We start from the raw sequence: 19,235 nt of genomic DNA, 5'->3' as shown, positions 1-19,235 counted from the left end.
GTCGATGCTAAAGAAAGTGATGTTTCGTAGACATCATATTAGCTCGTAAATATGACAAGTCACGTGAATGTTTCATATTTTATAATTCTCAGCCTTCAGCAATTATTTGAGGATGAGAAGTGGAAATTGAATGAAAAGCGGTATTTAATGAATTATGCAATTATTTGTGATCAGAAGACGCCCGTAACGTCCATTTCCCCAACACTACACGGTGGTTTGTGATTTGCTCCCGCTGCCCGCCGGATGGGAAATCCTATCACAGATCATAGGACTCAGGCACCGTAGAGTTTATTGGAGGGGGCTGCTCCACCGGTGACACCGGAGGGGAGTCGTATCAGGACCAGCAGACAGCTGAGAACATTACATATAACAGCTATACTCCCCAGGCTACACACTAATGCTGCCGTCTCTGTCTGGAAACCAGAGCGGCTATTTCTGTCACAGGGACAAGGACGTTGTTCCCAGCTCTGCCTTTTAAAATTGTACATAGTAATTGGCCTCAAAAATTGCAATCTTAATATTTTAAATTATGAGATGCCAAGGAAAATAGATTTTCATGTGTGACAGAATGAGACGGTGATGACAAATTATAGGTGTACTCTCAAGGGTCGTGTCCAATTTATATCTTGCTCCCCGTATGGTCATCGTTTGAAAGCTAATAGAGATTCCTTTCTTGGGATGCACCGCTATTAGCTATACGGCAGCTGCTTATATCATGGCTTCTTAGAGTCAAAAGCGGACATTGTTATTGCTTCCAGGAGACAGAAGGTTCAAGAGGTTTCCTCATCATGAATTGCTATAGTCAAGGTCCAGATTGATCATGGCTTCCTTGAATCGAGTGCTTCAAGAGTTTTGACTATAGTTGCTTCCTGTAGTCAAGGATTGCCTTCACCACAGATTCCTTGAGCCATGGTCTACCTTGTATGCTAGTCAAGTGGTTTAATACTTTTCACCATAATTTCTTCCTATATTCAACAACTTCAAAAGCTTCCATCATCATGGCTTCCTAAATTTAAGAGATGCATACATTATGGCTTCCTAAGGTCTATTGCTTCAAAAGTTCCCATTATCATGGCTTTCTATAGTGAAATCACTCAAGAGCTTCCATTATTATGGCTTGCTATGGCTAAGAAGTTTATGATCTTCAATCATCATGGCTTCCTAAAGTGAAGGTCTGCCTTTACCATGGCTTCCTAGAGTAAATGCTTCAAGAGTTTGCACTCTAATGGCTTCTTACAGTAAAGAGCTTCCATTATCAAGGCTTCCTAAAGAAAAGAGCTGCATCACTTATAGCATCACAGGGTCAACTGCTTAAAAAGTTTCCATTATCATTGCTTTCTATTGTCAAGTTCTTCAACATTTCCCGCAACTATGGTTTGCTCTGATCAAGAGGGTTATGATATTCTATAATTATGATTTCCTGCAATCAAGGCCTGCCCATATTATGCCTATTTACAGTTAAGTTCTTCAAGTGTTTCAAAACTAATGGGTTCCTGCAATTAATACCTTTCACTACCATGACTTCCTAAAGTTCCTCATGGTTTCTTAGGTTCAACAATTCCCAAACTTTCCATTATTATGGCTTTCTATACTCAACAGCTGAATCCCTTGTGGCTTCCAAGAATCAACTGCTTCAAAAGTTTCCATAATTATGACTATCTATTGTCAAATTCATCAAGAGCTTCCATGATTATACTTTCATAAGATAAAAAGATTTGTGAGCTTCCACGATCATTGATCCCTAAAATCAAGGTCTGCTTTTACAATGTCCTCTGAGAATCATCTGCTTCAAGAGTTTCCATCATCATAGGTTTCTACAGTCAAGGTTGCCTACAGTCAAGGGCTGCATCCCTCATGGCTTCTTTGGGCCAAGTGCTTCAAAAGTTTGCATTATTATTACTTTCTAAAGCCATGTCCTTTACGAACGTCTATGATCATGGATTCTTGAAGCTGAGCAGTTTTTGAAGTTTCATCATTATCATTTCCTAAAGTCAAGAGATTCCTTCATCATGGTTTCCTGAGATCAAGGGTAGCCTTGGCCATTGTTTCCTAGAGTCAACTGCTGCAAGAGCTCCATAAATATGGATTTTTTTAAGTCAACAAATTCAATCATTTTGACTTTTCTAGGTCAAGAAACTACATCAACATGGCTTGTTACATTTAAGAGGTTGCATTATCATGGCTACCTAAAGTCAAGAACTACTTCTGTCATGACTTCCTGGAGTCAAGTAGCACCATCAACATGGCTTCCAGGAGTCAAGAACCGCGATCATCATGGCTTTTTAAAAACAAACACTTCAGCATCACATCACTACATGCAAGATGTTCTGGAAGGCTCCTATTAAGGTCTCCTCATTATCAGGATCATTCGAGGTGCATAGTCTGAACTCCCGCCACTCATTAATTGATAGAGTATCCTAGTATCATGCCACCACTTACTAAGATGGGAATATTTCTTAAACATCCAAGATAGAAAACAAATTATTTGAAAAGACTGGAATAAACATCTTGGTTGTCTCAGCATTGATATAGTGTCTGGTGATTAAATGGTTAAGTGAGTTATTTATACAAAAGTACAAGAACCTTAGAAACTACTCCAGAAAATGACCCCTTGCTCTGAATATCAAATCCATCGCCAACTTAAGTGCACTTGTCTAAAACACCGCTACATCGTTCACAAAAACTTCTTCAAGTGGCCTCTTGATACGTCCCGACGTCTCAGATGCTCCCGGTCATAGTTTTCAGTGTTGGCAAGAAACAGACATTATCTTCTAGCTTTTGGAAATGTTTTACACTTCACGGAGATCTGACTTCTCTGAAGATGTGGGAAGATCTTCATATAGGTGCCTGACATTAGAAAACTCTTATTAAGTTTATTATTAAGATTGTCCATGACTTATACATTGGTGATGACGAGCTCTCTGTAAGATCATCAGTATGAAATTGGTGGAGGTCGGTGACCCACCAATCATATTCAATCAATTTAATATAACAAATTAAACATGAAACAAAATATTAAAAACCAGATGACTCTAGTGTGAGGGACACTTGAATGGTACAAACCAAGGCCCCCCTCCTCCCCCCCCCCTGTAATTACATTAGTAATATTAAGCACTCAATCATAAATAAATAAATGGGGGAAATGTCATAGAAACATTCATAAAAATGTATGTGCCTTCATAGCTCAAGATAATAGAAAAAGTAATGATGGAATCTAAGTTACTATGATTAATCAGTTACTGTATTAAAGTCACTGTATAGTAATCTAAAGTGCCAGTGCATAGAATAAAAGTGCTTGACAAGTCACATGAGTAATCATGAGTAGTATAAGAAAAATGTTGGCGTGCCAAAGGATTGTTGAGCTATGCTGGTGAGGGTAAGTATGAATTTTTTGCCAAGGATCAATAAAAAGCCACAAGGTGTCAATAGAATGCAAAGAATAAGTATAATAAACTAACAGAGTACAGGGGTTTGTCCTGTGTCCCTCAGCCCCGACGCGCGTTTCGTCTACACATCTTCAGGGCACGCCTCCCTATGTGCTCCACTCAGTAATAATGCCTCCCTATGTGCTCCACACAGTAATAATTCTTCCCTTTGTGATAAACACAGTAATATTGCCTCCCTATATGCTCCACACAGTAATAGTGCCTCCCTTTCTGCTCCACACAGTAGCAGTCCCTCCCTATGTGCGCCATACAGCAATAGTGCCTCCCTATGTGCTCCACACAGTAATAGTGCCTCCATATGTGCTTAACACAGTACTAGTGCATCCCTATGTGCCCCACACAGTACTAGTCCATCCCTATGTACTCCACTGTTGTGAACTCTGTTTTTGGGCTCCCTCTTGTGGTCACAACTGGTACTGTGTGAGTGCTGTCTTTGGGCTCCCTCTGGTGGTTCTTTGGGTCATTCTGCAGGTCTGAGGCAGGATCAGCTGTCTCATTATCTCTTAGCTGGTTTCCTATTTAGTTCACCTGGACTCTCAGTTGTTGCCTGCTGTCAATGTCTTCAGTGCTATTTTGGAGCTCTCTGCAGTCCTTCATTATCAGTCTCTTCAAGAGAAGCTAAGTTTTGCTTGGTTCATTTTTTGACCATCAGTGGTCATATGTTTCTTGGTTTATTTTTGTTTTCTTGTCCAGCTTGCTAATATGTGATTTCCTTGCTTGCTGGTAGCTCTAGGGGGCTGAGTTTCTCCCCCCACACCATTAGTTGGTGTGAGGGTTCTTGTATTCTCAGCGTGGATATTTTGCATAGGGTTTTTTACTGACCGCACAGTTCCCTATCTGTCTTCTGCTATCTAGTATTAGCGGGACTCAATTGCTTAATCTATTTTCATTTCTACGTTTGTGTTTTCCCCTTACCTCACCGTTATTATTTGTTGGGGGCTTCCTATATCTTTGGGGTGATTTCTCTTGAGGCAAATGAGGTCTTACTTTCCCTCCAGGAGTAGATAGTGTCTCAGGCTGCGTCGAGACGTCCAGGATTTTAGGCACGTTCACCGGCTTCCTTTAGTGTGTTGGTTAGGATCAGGTTTGCGGTCAGTCCAGTTACCACCTCCCTAGAGCTCGTGTCTATGTTCATAAACTTAGCTAGTCCGTTTTGTGATCCTCAGCCACTAGGATCATAACAGTACAGCAGGCCAAAAAAGTGTTTAATGCATCGCAGAAGTGGGATAAGAGAAGCCCTGAGTACAATTTTTTTTTTTTTCCTCTCTATCTTTGCTGCAGTCTGTCCAGTTTCTCTCATCCCCTTAATCTCTGGGTGGTTTTGTGTTCAGCTGCAGACATGGATATTCAGAGTCTGACTTCTAGTGTGGATCATCTTGCTGCAAGGGTGCAAAGCATTCAGGATTTTGTTCATAGCCCTATGTCAGAGCCAAAAATACCTATTCCTGAGTTGTTTTCTGGAGATAGATCTAGATTTCTGAATTTTAAGAATAAATGTAAATTATTTCTATCTTTGAGACCTCGTTCCTCTGGTGATTCCGCTCAGCAAGTTAAAATTGTTATCTCCTTGTTACGTGGCGACCCTCAAGATTGGGCTTTCTCTCTGGTGCCAGGAGATCCTGCATTGCTGAATGTGGATGCGTTTTTTCTGGCGCTTGGACTGCTTTATGAGGAACCTAATCTTGAGAACCAGGCAGAAAAGGCCTTGCTGGCTCTTTCTCAGGGCCAGGATGAAGCTGAGGTGTATTGTCAAAAATTTCGGAAATGGTCGGTGCTTACTCAATGGAATGAGTGTGCACTGGCTGCAAATTTCAGAGAAAGTCTTTCTGAAGCCATTAAGAATGTTATGGTGGGGTTCCCCACGCCTGCAAGTCTGAATGACTCAATGGCTTTGGCCATTCAGATTGATCGGCGTTTGCGGGAGCGCAAATCTGCGCACCATCTGGCGGTGTTTTCTGAACAGAGACCTGAGTCTATGCAATGTGACCGAGTTCTGACCAGAGTTGAGCGGCAAAATCATAGACGTCAAAATGGGTTGTGCTTTTACTGTAGTGATTCAACTCATGTTATCTCAGCATGCTCTAAGCGCGTTAAAAAAATCGCTAAACCTGTCACCATTGGTACTATACAGCCTAAATCCATTTTGTCTGTTACTTTAATTTGTTCTTTGTCGTCCTACTCGGTTATGGCTTTTGTGGATTCAGGTGCTGCCCTGAATCTGATGGATTTGTCGTTTGCCAGGCGCTGTGGTTTTGTCCTGGAGCCTTTGGAATTCCCTATTCCACTGAGGGGAATTGATGCTACACCATTGGCTGAGAATAAGCCTCAATATTGGACTCAAGTGACCATGTGCATGACTCCTGTGCATCAGGAGGTGATCCGCTTTCTTGTGCTGCATAATTTGCATGATGTTGTCGTGTTGGGTCTGCCATGGCTGCAGGCCCATAATCCAGTTCTGGATTGGAAAGCTATGTCTGTGTCAAGTTGGGGTTGCCAGGGGATTCATGGCGATGCTCCTTTGGTATCAATTGCTTCTTCCACTCCTTCTGAGGTCCCTGAGTTTTTGTCGGACTACCAGGATGTATTTGATGAGCCCAGATCCGGTGCCCTGCCTCCTCACAGGGATTGTGATTGTGCTATAAATTTGATTCCTGGTAGTAAGTTCCCTAAGGGACGACTTTTTAATTTGTCTGTACCAGAGCATGCCGCAATGCAGAGCTATATAAAGGAGTCTTTGGAGAAGGGACATATTCGTCCGTCCTCCTCCCCTCTTGGTGCAGGATTCTTTTTTGTGGCCAAGAAGGATGGGTCTCTGAGACCTTGTATAGATTATTGTCTTCTAAATAAAATCACGGTCAAATTTCAGTATCCTTTGCCATTGTTGTCTGATCTGTTTGCTCGGATTAAAGGGTCCAGTTAGTTCACCAAGATAGATCTTCGTGGTGCGTATAACCTTGTGCGCATTAAGCAGGGGGATGAATGGAAAACAGCATTTAATACGCCCGAAGGCCATTTTGAGTACTTGGTGATGCCTTTTGGACTCTCTAATGCTCCTTCTGTGTTCCAGTCCTTCATGCATGACATCTTCCGAGAATATCTGGATAAATTTATGATTGTGTATCTGGATGACATTTTGGTCTTTTCTGAGGACTGGGAGTCCCATGTGAAGCAGGTCAGGATGGTATTTCAAGTCCTGCGTGCTAATGCCTTATTTGTGAAGGGCTCAAAATGTCTCTTCGGAGTACAGAAGGTTTCCTTTTTGGGTTTTATTTTTTCTCCTTCTACTATTGAGATGGACCCAGTCAAGGTCCAGGCTATTCATGACTGGACTCAGCCTACATCTGTTAAGAGTCTTCAGAAGTTCTTGGGTTTTGCTAATTTTTACCGTCACTTCATTGCTAATTTTTCTGGCGTGGTTAAACCCTTGACGGATTTGACCAAGAAGGGTTCTGATGTGACTAATTGGTCTCCTGCGGCTGTGGAAGCCTTTCGGGAGCTGAAGCGCCGTTTTTCTTCGGCTCCAGTTTTGTGTCAGCCTGATGTCTCTCTTCCTTTTCAGGTCGAGGTTGATGCTTCTGAGATTGGAGCAGGGGCTGTTTTGTCGCAGAGAAGCTCTGATTGCTCTGTGAGGAAGCCTTGTGCTTTCTTTTCAAGAAAGTTTTCACCTGCCGAGCGGAATTATGATGTTGGGAATTGGGAGTTGTGGGCTATGAAGTGGGCATTTGAGGAGTGGCGACATTGGCTCGAGGGAGCTAAGCATCGTGTAGTGGTCTTAACTGATCACAAAAATCTGATTTATCTCGAGTCTGCCAAGCGGCTGAATCCTAGACAGGCTCGTTGGTCGTTATTTTTCTCCCGTTTCGATTTTGTGGTCTCGTACCTGCCTGGTTCAAAGAACGTGAAGGCTGATGCTCTTTCTAGGAGTTTTGTGCCTGACTCTCCGGGAGTTTCAGAGCCGGCTGGTATCCTCAGAGAGGGAGTGATTTTGTCTGCCATTTCCCCAGATTTGCGACGAGTAGGGTTGAGCGAAACGGGTCGTTCATTTTCAAAAGTCGCCGACTTTTGGCTAAGTCGGCGTCTCATGAAACCCGATCCGACCCCTGTGCTTGTCGGCCATGCGGTACGCGACTTTCGCGCCAAAGTCGCGTTTCAATGACGCGAAAAGCGCCATTTCTCAGCCAATGAAGGTGAACGCAGAGTGTGGGCAGCGTGATGACATAGGTCCTGGTCCCCACCATCTTAGAGAAGGGCATTGCAGTGATTGGCTTGCTGTCTGCGGCGTCACAGGGGCTATAAAGGGGCGTTCCCGCCGACCGCCATCTTACTGCTGCTGATCTGAGCTTAGGGAGAGGTTGCTGCCGCTTCGTCAGAAGCAGGGATAGCGTTAGGCAGGGTCCACTAACCACCAAACCGCTTGTGCTGTAGCGATTTCCACTGTCCAACACCACCTTCGGTGTGCAGGGACACTGGAAGCTACATTTTTTTTTTTTCCCTCAGCGCTGTAGCTCATTGGGCTGCCCTAGAAGGCTCCGTGATAGCTGTATTGCTGTGTGTACGCCACTGTGCAAACCAACTGCTTTTTTCAAAGCACATATCCTCTTGTTCCTTCCTTTCTGCACAGCTATCTTTTTTGTTTGTCCACACTTTTTATTTAATTTGTGCATCAGTCCACTCCTATTGCTGCCTGCCATACCTGGCTTACATTACTGCAGGGAGATAGTAATTGTAGGACAGTCCCTGTTTTGTTTTTTTTGTGGAAGATTAAGATTGGCATTTCTGCTACAGTGCCATCCCTGTGTGTGCCATCTCTCACTGAGTGGGCCATAGAAAGCCTATTTATTTTTTTTCTTGATTTGTGTTCTAAAATCTACCTCAACACAAAAACACTACATCAATCAGTGGGAGAAAAATATTGGCCTCAGTCAGGGCTTGTGTGCCACTCCTGTGTGTGCCATCTCTCATTCAGTGGGCCATACAAAGCCTATTTATTTTTTTGTTTTTTTAATATTATTGGGTTTCTAAAGTCTCCGTGAAAAAAAAAAATACATAAAAAAACAGTGGGAGAGTAATATTGCCCTTTCAGCTTGTGTGCCAGTCTTGACTCCTGGGTGTGCCACCTCTCTCTCTCTAATTGTGGGCCATAGAAAGCCTATTTATTTTTTTGCTTTTTTTAATATTATTTGGTTTCTAAAGTCTCCCTGAAAAAAAAAAAAGTACATAAAAAAACAGTGGGAGAGTAATATTGCCCTTTCAGCTTGTGTGCCAGTCTTGACTCCTGGGTGTGCCACCTCTCTCTCTCTAATTGTGGGCCATAGAAAGCCTATTTATTTTTTTGCTTTGTTTAATATTATTTGGTTTCTAAAGTCTCCCTGAAAAAAAAAAAATACATAAAAAAACAGTGGGAGAGTAATATTGCCCTTTCAGCTTGTGTGCCAGTCTTGACTCCTGGGTGTGCCACCTCTCTCTCTCTCTAATTGTGGGCCATAGAAAGCCTATTTATTTTTTTGCTTTGTTTAATATTATTTGGTTTCTAAAGTCTCCCTGAAAAAAAAAAAATACATAAAAAAACAGTGGGAGAGTAATATTGCCCTTTCAGCTTGTGTGCCAGTCTTGACTCCTGGGTGTGCCACCTCTCTCTCTCTAATTGTGGGCCATAGAAAGCCTATTTATTTTTTTGCTTTTTTTAATATTATTTGGTTTCTAAAGTCTCCCTGAAAAAAAAAAAATACATAAAAAAACAGTGGGAGAGTAATATTGCTCTTTCAGCTTGTGTGCCAGTCTTGACTCCTGGGTGTGCCACCTCTCTCTCTCTAATTGTGGGCCATAGAAAGCCTATTTATTTTTTTGCTTTGTTTAATATTATTTGGTTTCTAAAGTCTCCCTGAAAAAAAAAAATACATAAAAAAACAGTGGGAGAGTAATATTGCCCTTTCAGCTTGTGTGCCAGTCTTGACTCCTGGGTGTGCCACCTCTCTCTCTCTAATTGTGGGCCATAGAAAGCCTATTTATTTTTTTGCTTTTTTTAATATTATTTGGTTTCTAAAGTCTCCCTGAAAAAAAAAAAATACATAAAAAAACAGTGGGAGAGTAATATTGCCCTTTCAGCTTGTGTGCCAGTCTTGACTCCTGGGTGTGCCACCTCTCTCTCTCTAATTGTGGGCCATAGAAAGCCTATTTATTTTTTTGCTTGATTTGGGTTCTAAAATCTACCTGAAAAAAAAAACACTACATCCATCAGTGGGAGATTAATACTGTCCTCAGGGCTTGTGTGCCACTCCTGACTCCTGTGAGCGCCATCTCTCACTCAGTGGGCCATAGAAAGCCTATTTATTTTTTTGCTTGATTTGGGTTCTAAAATCTACCTGAAAAAAAAATCACTACATCCATCAGTGGGAGATTAATACTGTCCTCAGGGCTTGTGTGCCACTCCTGATCCTGACTCCTGTGAGCGCCATCTCTCACTCAGTGGGCCATAGAAAGCCTATTTATTTTTTTGCTTGATTTGGGTTCTAAAATCTACCTGAAAAAAAAAACACTACATCCATCAGTGGGAGATTAATACTGTCCTCAGGGCTTGTGTGCCACTCCTGATCCTGACTCCTGTGAGCGCCATCTCTCACTCAGTGGGCCATAGAAAGCCTATTTATTTTTTTGCTTGATTTGGGTTCTAAAATCTACCTGAAAAAAAAACACTACATCCATCAGTGGGAGATTAATACTGTCCTCAGGGCTTGTGTGCCACTCCTGATCCTGACTCCTGTGCGCGCCATCTCTCACTCAGTGGGCCATAGAAAGCCTATTTATTTTTTTGCTTGATTTGGGTTCTAAAATCTAACTGAAAAAAAAATCACTACATCCATCAGTGGGAGATTAATACTGTCCTCAGGGCTTGTGTGCCACTCCTGATCCTGACTCCTGTGAGCGCCATCTCTCACTCAGTGGGCCATAGAAAGCCTATTTATTTTTTTGCTTGATTTGGGTTCTAAAATCTACCTGAAAAAAAAACACTACATCCATCAGTGGGAGATTAATACTGTCCTCAGGGCTTGTGTGCCACTCCTGATCCTGACTCCTGTGAGCGCCATCTCTCACTCAGTGGGCCATAGAAAGCCTATTTATTTTTTTGCTTGATTTGGGTTCTAAAATCTAACTGAAAAAAAAATCACTACATCCATCAGTGGGAGATTAATACTGTCCTTAGGGCTTGTGTGCCACTCCTGATCCTGACTCCTGTGCGCGCCATCTCTCACTCAGTGGGCCATAGAAAGCCTATTTATTTTTTTGCTTGATTTGGGTTCTAAAATCTACCTGAAAAAAAAATCACTACATCCATCAGTGGGAGATTAATACTGTCCTCAGGGCTTGTGTGCCACTCCTGATCCTGACTCCTGTGAGCGCCATCTCTCACTCAGTGGGCCATAGAAAGCCTATTTATTTTTTTGCTTGATTTGGGTTCTAAAATCTACCTGAAAAAAAAATCACTACATCCATCAGTGGGAGATTAATACTGTCCTCAGGGCTTGTGTGCCACTCCTGATCCTAACTCCTGTGAGCGCCATCTCTCACTCAGTGGGCCATAGAAAGCCTATTTATTTTTTTGCTTGATTTGGGTTCTAAAATCTACCTGAAAAAAAAACACTACATCCATCAGTGGGAGATTAATACTGTCCTCAGGGCTTGTGTGCCACTCCTGATCCTGACTCCTGTGCGCGCCATCTCTCACTCAGTGGGCCATAGAAAGCCTATTTATTTTTTTGCTTGATTTGGGTTCTAAAATCTAACTGAAAAAAAAAATCACTACATCCATCAGTGGGAGATTAATACTGTCCTCAGGGCTTGTGTGCCACTCCTGATCCTGACTCCTGTGAGCGCCATCTCTCACTCAGTGGGCCATAGAAAGCCTATTTATTTTTTTGCTTGATTTGGGTTCTAAAATCTACCTGAAAAAAAAACACTACATCCATCAGTGGGAGATTAATACTGTCCTCAGGGCTTGTGTGCCACTCCTGATCCTGACTCCTGTGAGCGCCATCTCTCACTCAGTGGGCCATAGAAAGCCTATTTATTTTTTTGCTTGATTTGGGTTCTAAAATCTACCTGAAAAAAAAAACACTACATCCATCAGTGGGAGATTAATGCTGTCCTCAGGGCTTGTGTGCCACTCCTGATCCTGACTCCTGTGCGCGCCATCTCTCACTCAGTGGGCCATAGAAAGCCTATTTATTTTTTTGCTTGATTTGGGTTCTAAAATCTAACTGAAAAAAAAATCACTACATCCATCAGTGGGAGATTAATACTGTCCTCAGGGCTTGTGTGCCACTCCTGATCCTGACTCCTGTGCGCGCCATCTCTCACTCAGTGGGCCATAGAAAGCCTATTTATTTTTTTGCTTGATTTGGGTTCCAAAATCTACCTGAAAAAAAAACACTACATCCATCAGTGGGAGATTAATACTGTCCTCAGGGCTTGTGTGCCACTCCTGATCCTGACTCCTGTGAGCGCCATCTCTCACTCAGTGGGCCATAGAAAGCCTATTTATTTTTTTGCTTGATTTGGGTTCTAAAATCTACCTGAAAAAAAAAACACTACATCCATCAGTGGGAGATTAATGCTGTCCTCAGGGCTTGTGTGCCACTCCTGATCCTGACTCCTGTGCGCGCCATCTCTCACTCAGTGGGCCATAGAAAGCCTATTTATTTTTTTGCTTGATTTGGGTTCTAAAATCTACCTGAAAAAAAAACACTACATCAATCAGTGGGAGATTAATGCTGTCCTCAGGGCTTGTGTGCCACTCCTGATCCTGACTCCTGTGCGCGCCATCTCTCACTCAGTGGGCCATAGAAAGCCTATTTATTTTTTTGCTTGATTTGGGTTCTAAAATCTAACTGAAAAAAAAATCACTACATCCATCAGTGGGAGATTAATACTGTCCTCAGGGCTTGTGTGCCACTCCTGATCCTGACTACTGTGAGCGCCATCTCTCACTCAGTGGGCCATAGAAAGCCTATTTATTTTTTTGCTTGATTTGGGTTCTAAAATCTACCTGAAAAAAAAAACACTACATCCATCAGTGGGAGATTAATACTGTCCTCAGGGCTTGTGTGCCACTCCTGATCCTGACTCCTGTGCGCGCCATCTCTCACTCAGTGGGCCATAGAAAGCCTATTTATTTTTTTGCTTGATTTGGGTTCTAAAATCTACCTGAAAAAAAAACACTACATCCATCAGTGGGAGATTAATACTGTCCTCAGGGCTTGTGTGCCACTCCTGATCCTGACTCCTGTGCGCGCCATCTCTCACTCAGTGGGCCATAGAAAGCCTATTTATTTTTTTGCTTGATTTGGGTTCTAAAATCTACCTGAAAATAAAAACACTACATCCATCAGTGGGAGATTAATACTGTCCTCAGGGCTTGTGTGCCACTCCTGATCCTGACTCCTGTGCGCGCCATCTCTCACTCAGTGGGCCATAGAAAGCCTATTTATTTTTTTGCTTGATTTGGGTTCTAAAATCTACCTGAAAAAAAAACACTACATCCATCAGTGGGAGATTAATACTGTCCTCAGGGCTTGTGTGCCACTCCTGATCCTGACTCCTGTGAGCGCCATCTCTCACTCAGTGGGCCATAGAAAGCCTATTTATTTTTTTGCTTGATTTGGGTTCTAAAATCTAACTGAAAAAAAAATCACTACATCCATCAGTGGGAGATTAATACTGTCCTTAGGGCTTGTGTGCCACTCCTGATCCTGACTCCTGTGCGCGCCATCTCTCACTCAGTGGGCCATAGAAAGCCTATTTATTTTTTTGCTTGATTTGGGTTCTAAAATCTACCTGAAAAAAAAATCACTACATCCATCAGTGGGAGATTAATACTGTCCTCAGGGCTTGTGTGCCACTCCTGATCCTGACTCCTGTGAGCGCCATCTCTCACTCAGTGGGCCATAGAAAGCCTATTTATTTTTTTGCTTGATTTGGGTTCTAAAATCTACCTGAAAAAAAAATCACTACATCCATCAGTGGGAGATTAATACTGTCCTCAGGGCTTGTGTGCCACTCCTGATCCTGACTCCTGTGAGCGCCATCTCTCACTCAGTGGGCCATAGAAAGCCTATTTATTTTTTTGCTTGATTTGGGTTCTAAAATCTACCTGAAAAAAAAACACTACATCCATCAGTGGGAGATTAATACTGTCCTCAGGGCTTGTGTGCCACTCCTGATCCTGACTCCTGTGCGCGCCATCTCTCACTCAGTGGGCCATAGAAAGCCTATTTATTTTTTTGCTTGATTTGGGTTCTAAAATCTAACTGAAAAAAAAATCACTACATCCATCAGTGGGAGATTAATACTGTCCTCAGGGCTTGTGTGCCACTCCTGATCCTGACTCCTGTGAGCGCCATCTCTCACTCAGTGGGCCATAGAAAGCCTATTTATTTTTTTGCTTGATTTGGGTTCTAAAATCTACCTGAAAAAAAAACACTACATCCATCAGTGGGAGATTAATACTGTCCTCAGGGCTTGTGTGCCACTCCTGATCCTGACTCCTGTGAGCGCCATCTCTCACTCAGTGGGCCATAGAAAGCCTATTTATTTTTTTGCTTGATTTGGGTTCTAAAATCTACCTGAAAAAAAAAACACTACATCCATCAGTGGGAGATTAATGCTGTCCTCAGGGCTTGTGTGCCACTCCTGATCCTGACTCCTGTGCGCGCCATCTCTCACTCAGTGGGCCATAGAAAGCCTATTTATTTTTTTGCTTGATTTGGGTTCTAAAATCTAACTGAAAAAAAAATCACTACATCCATCAGTGGGAGATTAATACTGTCCTCAGGGCTTGTGTGCCACTCCTGATCCTGACTCCTGTGCGCGCCATCTCTCACTCAGTGGGCCATAGAAAGCCTATTTATTTTTTTGCTTGATTTGGGTTCTAAAATCTACCTGAAAAAAAAAACACTACATCCATCAGTGGGAGATTAATGCTGTCCTCAGGGCTTGTGTGCCACTCCTGATCCTGACTCCTGTGCGCGCCATCTCTCACTCAGTGGGCCATAGAAAGCCTATTTATTTTTTTGCTTGATTTGGGTTCTAAAATCTAACTGAAAAAAAAATCACTACATCCATCAGTGGGAGATTAATACTGTCCTCAGGGCTTGGGTGCCACTCCTGATCCTGACTCCTGTGCGCGCCATCTCTCACTCAGTGGGCCATAGAAAGCCTATTTATTTTTTTGCTTGATTTGGGTTCCAAAATCTACCTGAAAAAAAAACACTACATCCATCAGTGGGAGATTAATACTGTCCTCAGGGCTTGTGTGCCACTCCTGATCCTGACTCCTGTGAGCGCCATCTCTCACTCAGTGGGCCATAGAAAGCCTATTTATTTTTTTGCTTGATTTGGGTTCTAAAATCTACCTGAAAAAAAAACACTACATCCATCAGTGGGAGATTAATGCTGTCCTCAGGGCTTGTGTGCCACTCCTGATCCTGACTCCTGTGCGCGCCATCTCTCACTCAGTGGGCCATAGAAAGCCTATTTATTTTTTTGCTTGATTTGGGTTCTAAAATCTACCTGAAAAAAAAACACTACATCAATCAGTGGGAGATTAATGCTGTCCTCAGGGCTTGTGTGCCACTCCTGATCCTGACTCCTGTGAGCGCCATCTCTCACTCAGTGGGCCATAGAAAGCCTATTTATTTTTTTGCTTGATTTGGGTTCTAAAATCTAACTGAAAAAAAAATCACTACATCCATCAGTGGGAGATTAATACTGTCCTCAGGGCTTGTGTGCCACTCCTGATCCTGACTCCTGTGAGCGCCATCTCTCACTCAGTGGGCCATAGAAAGCCTATTTATTTTTTTGCTTGATTTGGGTTCTAAAATCTACCTGAAAAAAAAAACACTACATCCATCAGTGGGAGATTAATACTGTCCTCAGGGCTTGTGTGCCACTCCTGATCCTGACTCCTGTGCGCGCCATCTCTCACTCAGTGGGCCATAGAAAGCCTATTTATTTTTTTGCTTGATTTGGGTTCTAAAATCTACCTGAAAATAAAAACACTACATCCATCAGTGGGAGATTAATACTGTCCTCAGGGCTTGTGTGCCACTCCTGATCCTGACTCCTGTGCGCGCCATCTCTCACTCAGTGGGCCATAGAAAGCATATTTATTTTTTTGCTTGATTTGGGTTCTAAAATCTACCTGAAAAAAAAAACACTACATCCATCAGTGGGAGATTAATACTGTCCTCAGGGCTTGTGTGCCACTCCTGATCCTGACTCCTGTGCGCGCCATCTCTCACTCAGTGGGCACTGGGCCATAGAAAGCTTTTTTTTTTTTATTATTATTATTTGGTTTCTAAATTGTCCCTGAAAAAAACAATTTATCTTATTTGGTTTCTAAAGTCTCCCTGAGGGAAAAAAAAAAAAAATAGGTGGGAGATTAATATTGACATTTGTGTTTGAGTGACATTCCTGCGTGTGTGGCATCTCTGTAATTTGGTGCCACAGAAAACAGAGTGTGTAACATTGTGCCTGATTTTCCTTGTGGTCTCACCAACCTGTTAAGGGATATTGAAATCATACTGAAGTTATAGCGCACCGTGTAAGTTGTTTGACAGCAACAAATAAAGTTACTTTGGTTAAGTTTTTAAAACAATGAGGAAGTCTGGTGCAAGAGGTCGTCGTGGGCGTTCATTGTCAGCTGGTAATGATGGTAGTGGTAGTGGAGCATCAGGTGGTCGTGGGGATAAAAATATTCCACCTAAGTCTGGAGCTGTGGAGCCAGTTTCGTCGTCTGGCTACACAAGGCCTCGAACGCTCTCTTTTCTGGGAGTAGGAAAACCGCTTTTAAAGGCGGAGCAGCAACAGCAAGTTTTGGCTTACATTGCAGACTCAGCCTCTAGCTCTTTTGCCTCCTCTTCTGAAACTGGTAAATGTAAAAGCAGCGCGTCACTTGTGGATGTCCACGGTCAGGGACAAGTCGCTTCCTTGTCCTCTTCAGCAAAAACTACAACAAGAGAGAAGGATGCAGCAGGCGACACAACGGGTTACTCCATGGAGCTCTTTACACATACCGTCCCTGGCTTACAAAGTGAAACACTTAACAGGCCATGCCCATTACAAGTTGATTCTGACATGGAGTGCACTGATGCACAGCCACAGCCAGAGTACTATGCTGCTCCTTTGACTCAGACCACCACATTGCCCTCTCAGGGTACTGATCCACAATCAGACTCTGATGAGACTATGTTGCCCCGCCACGAACGCTATACCACCGACCGACACAGTGACACAGACGAAGTTGCACACGAGCTCGAAGAGGAGTTAATAGATGACCAGTTATTGACCCCGATTGGCAGCCATTGGGGGAACAGGGTGCAGGCGGCAGTAGTTCAGAAGCGGAGGTGGAGGAGGGGCCACAGCAGGCATCAACATCGCAACAGGTTCCATCTGCCGGGCCCGTATCTGGCCCAAAACGCGTGTCAAAGCCAAAACCTGTTGGAGGACAGCGTGGCCATCCGGTTAAAGCTCAGTCTGCAATCCCTGAAAAGGGATCCGATGCTAGGAAGAGTGCAGTCTGGCATTTTTTTAAACAACATCCAATTGATCAGCGCAAAGTCATCTGTCAAAAATGTTCAACTAGCTTAAGCAGAGGTCAGAATCTGAAAAGTCTCAATACTAGTTGCATGCATAGACACTTAACCACCATGCATTTTCAAGCCTGGACTAACTACCAAACGTCCCTTAAGGTTGTAGCACCCTCGGCCAATGAAGCTAGTCAGCAACGCAACATCCCTTCCGTCACTGTAAGGCCACCATTTTCCGCACCACCGGCAGTATCTGTGCAGGTTTCTTTGCCAGCCAAAAGCACTCAGGGTCAGGGAATCACCAGTTTTGTAGGAGGAAATATTGCATCTAGGTCACCGGCGGAAACAATACCATCTCCAACCGTCTCGCAGTCTGCCATGTCCACCGGCACACCCGCAAGTTCCACGATCTCCATCTCTCCAGTTCAGCTCACACTACATGAGACTCTGGTTAGAAAAAGGAAGTACTTATCCTCGCATCCGCGTACACAGGGTTTTAACGCCCACATAGCTAGACTAATATCGTTAGAGATGATGCCCTACCGGTTAGTTGAAAGCGAAGCTTTCAAAGCCCTGATGGAGTACGCTGAACCACGATACGAGCTACCCAGTCGACACTTTTTTTCCAGAAAAGCCATCCCGGCCCTGCACCAGCATGTTAAACAGCGCATCGTCCATGCACTCAGGCAATCTGTGAGTACAAAGGTGCACCTGACTACAGATGCATGGACCAGTAGGCATGGCCAGGGACGTTATGTGTCCATCACGGCACACTGGGTGAATGTGGTGGATGCAGGGTCCTCAGGGGACATCAATTTCGGGACAGTTGTGCCTAGCCCACGGTCTAGGAAACAGTTGGCTGTAGGCGTTCGCACCCCCTCCTCCTCCTCCTCCTCGTCCTCCTGCAGAAGCTACAGCTCTTCCACAGACCGCAGTCGGCCAACCACTCCATCGGCAGATGACACTGTTGCACACCAGTTGTCCCATTATGGGCCAGCTACTGGCAAGCGTCAGCAGGCTGTATTGGCTATGAAGTGTTTGGGCGACAACAGACACACCGCGGAAGTTCTGTCCGAGTTCTTGCAACAAAAAAACGCAGTCGTGGCTGGGCACAGTAGATCTTGAGGCAGGCAAGGTTGTTAGTGATAACGGAAGGAATTTCATGGCTGCCATCTCCCTTTCCCAACTGAAACACATTCCTTGCCTGGCTCACACCTTAAACCTGGTGGTGCAGTGCTTATTGAAAACTTATCCTGGGTTCTCCGACCTGCTCCTCAAAGTGCGTGGACTTTGCTCACATATCCGACGTTCGCCTGTACACGCCAGCCGTATGCAGACCTATCAGCGGTCTTTGAACCTTCCCCAGCATCGCCTAATCATAGACGTTGCAACAAGGTGGAACTCAACACTGCACATGCTTCAGAGACTGTGCCAACAGAGGCGGGCTGTTATGTTTTTGTGGGAGGATACACATACACGGGCAGGCAGTAGGATGGCAGACATGGAGTTGTCAGGTGTGCAGTGGTCGAAGATACAAGACATGTGTCAAGTCCTTCAGTGTTTTGAGGAATGCACACGGCTGGTTAGTGCAGACAACGCCGTAATAAGCATGAGCATCCCCCTAATGCGTCTGCTGATGCAAAGTTTGACGCACATAAAGGAGCAGGCGTCTGCACCAGAGGAAGAGGAAAGCCTTGATGACAGTCAGCCATTGTCTGGTCAGGGCAGTGTACAGGACGAGGTAGCGGGCGAAGAGGAGGTGGAGGACGAGGAGGATGATAGGGATGAGTATATTTTTAATGCGGAACCTTTCCCGGGGGCACTGGAAATTGGTTGCGTGTCAAGGCCGGGTTCTGGTTTTTTGAGGGACACAAGTGATGTAGATTTGCCTGCAACTGCCCCTCACCCAATCACAACCGGAGATTTGACAACTGGAACTTTGGCCCACATGGCGGATTATGCCTTACGTATCCTAAAAATGGACACACGCATTACGAAAATGATGAACGATGACGATTACTGGTTGGCCTGCCTCCTTGATCCACGCTATAAAGGCAAATTGCAAAATATTATGCCACATGAGAACTTGGAACTAATATTAGCAACCAAACAATCAACTCTTGTTGACCGTTTGCTTCAGGCATTCCCAGCACACAGCGCACGTGATCGTTCTCACACGAGCTCAAGGGGGCAACAGACTAGGAGT

The sequence above is a fragment of the Ranitomeya variabilis genome, chromosome 4 (assembly GCF_051348905.1).
Source record: "Ranitomeya variabilis isolate aRanVar5 chromosome 4, aRanVar5.hap1, whole genome shotgun sequence".
Lineage (NCBI taxonomy): Eukaryota > Metazoa > Chordata > Amphibia > Anura > Dendrobatidae > Ranitomeya > Ranitomeya variabilis.
This window is presented reverse-complemented; position numbering follows the sequence as displayed.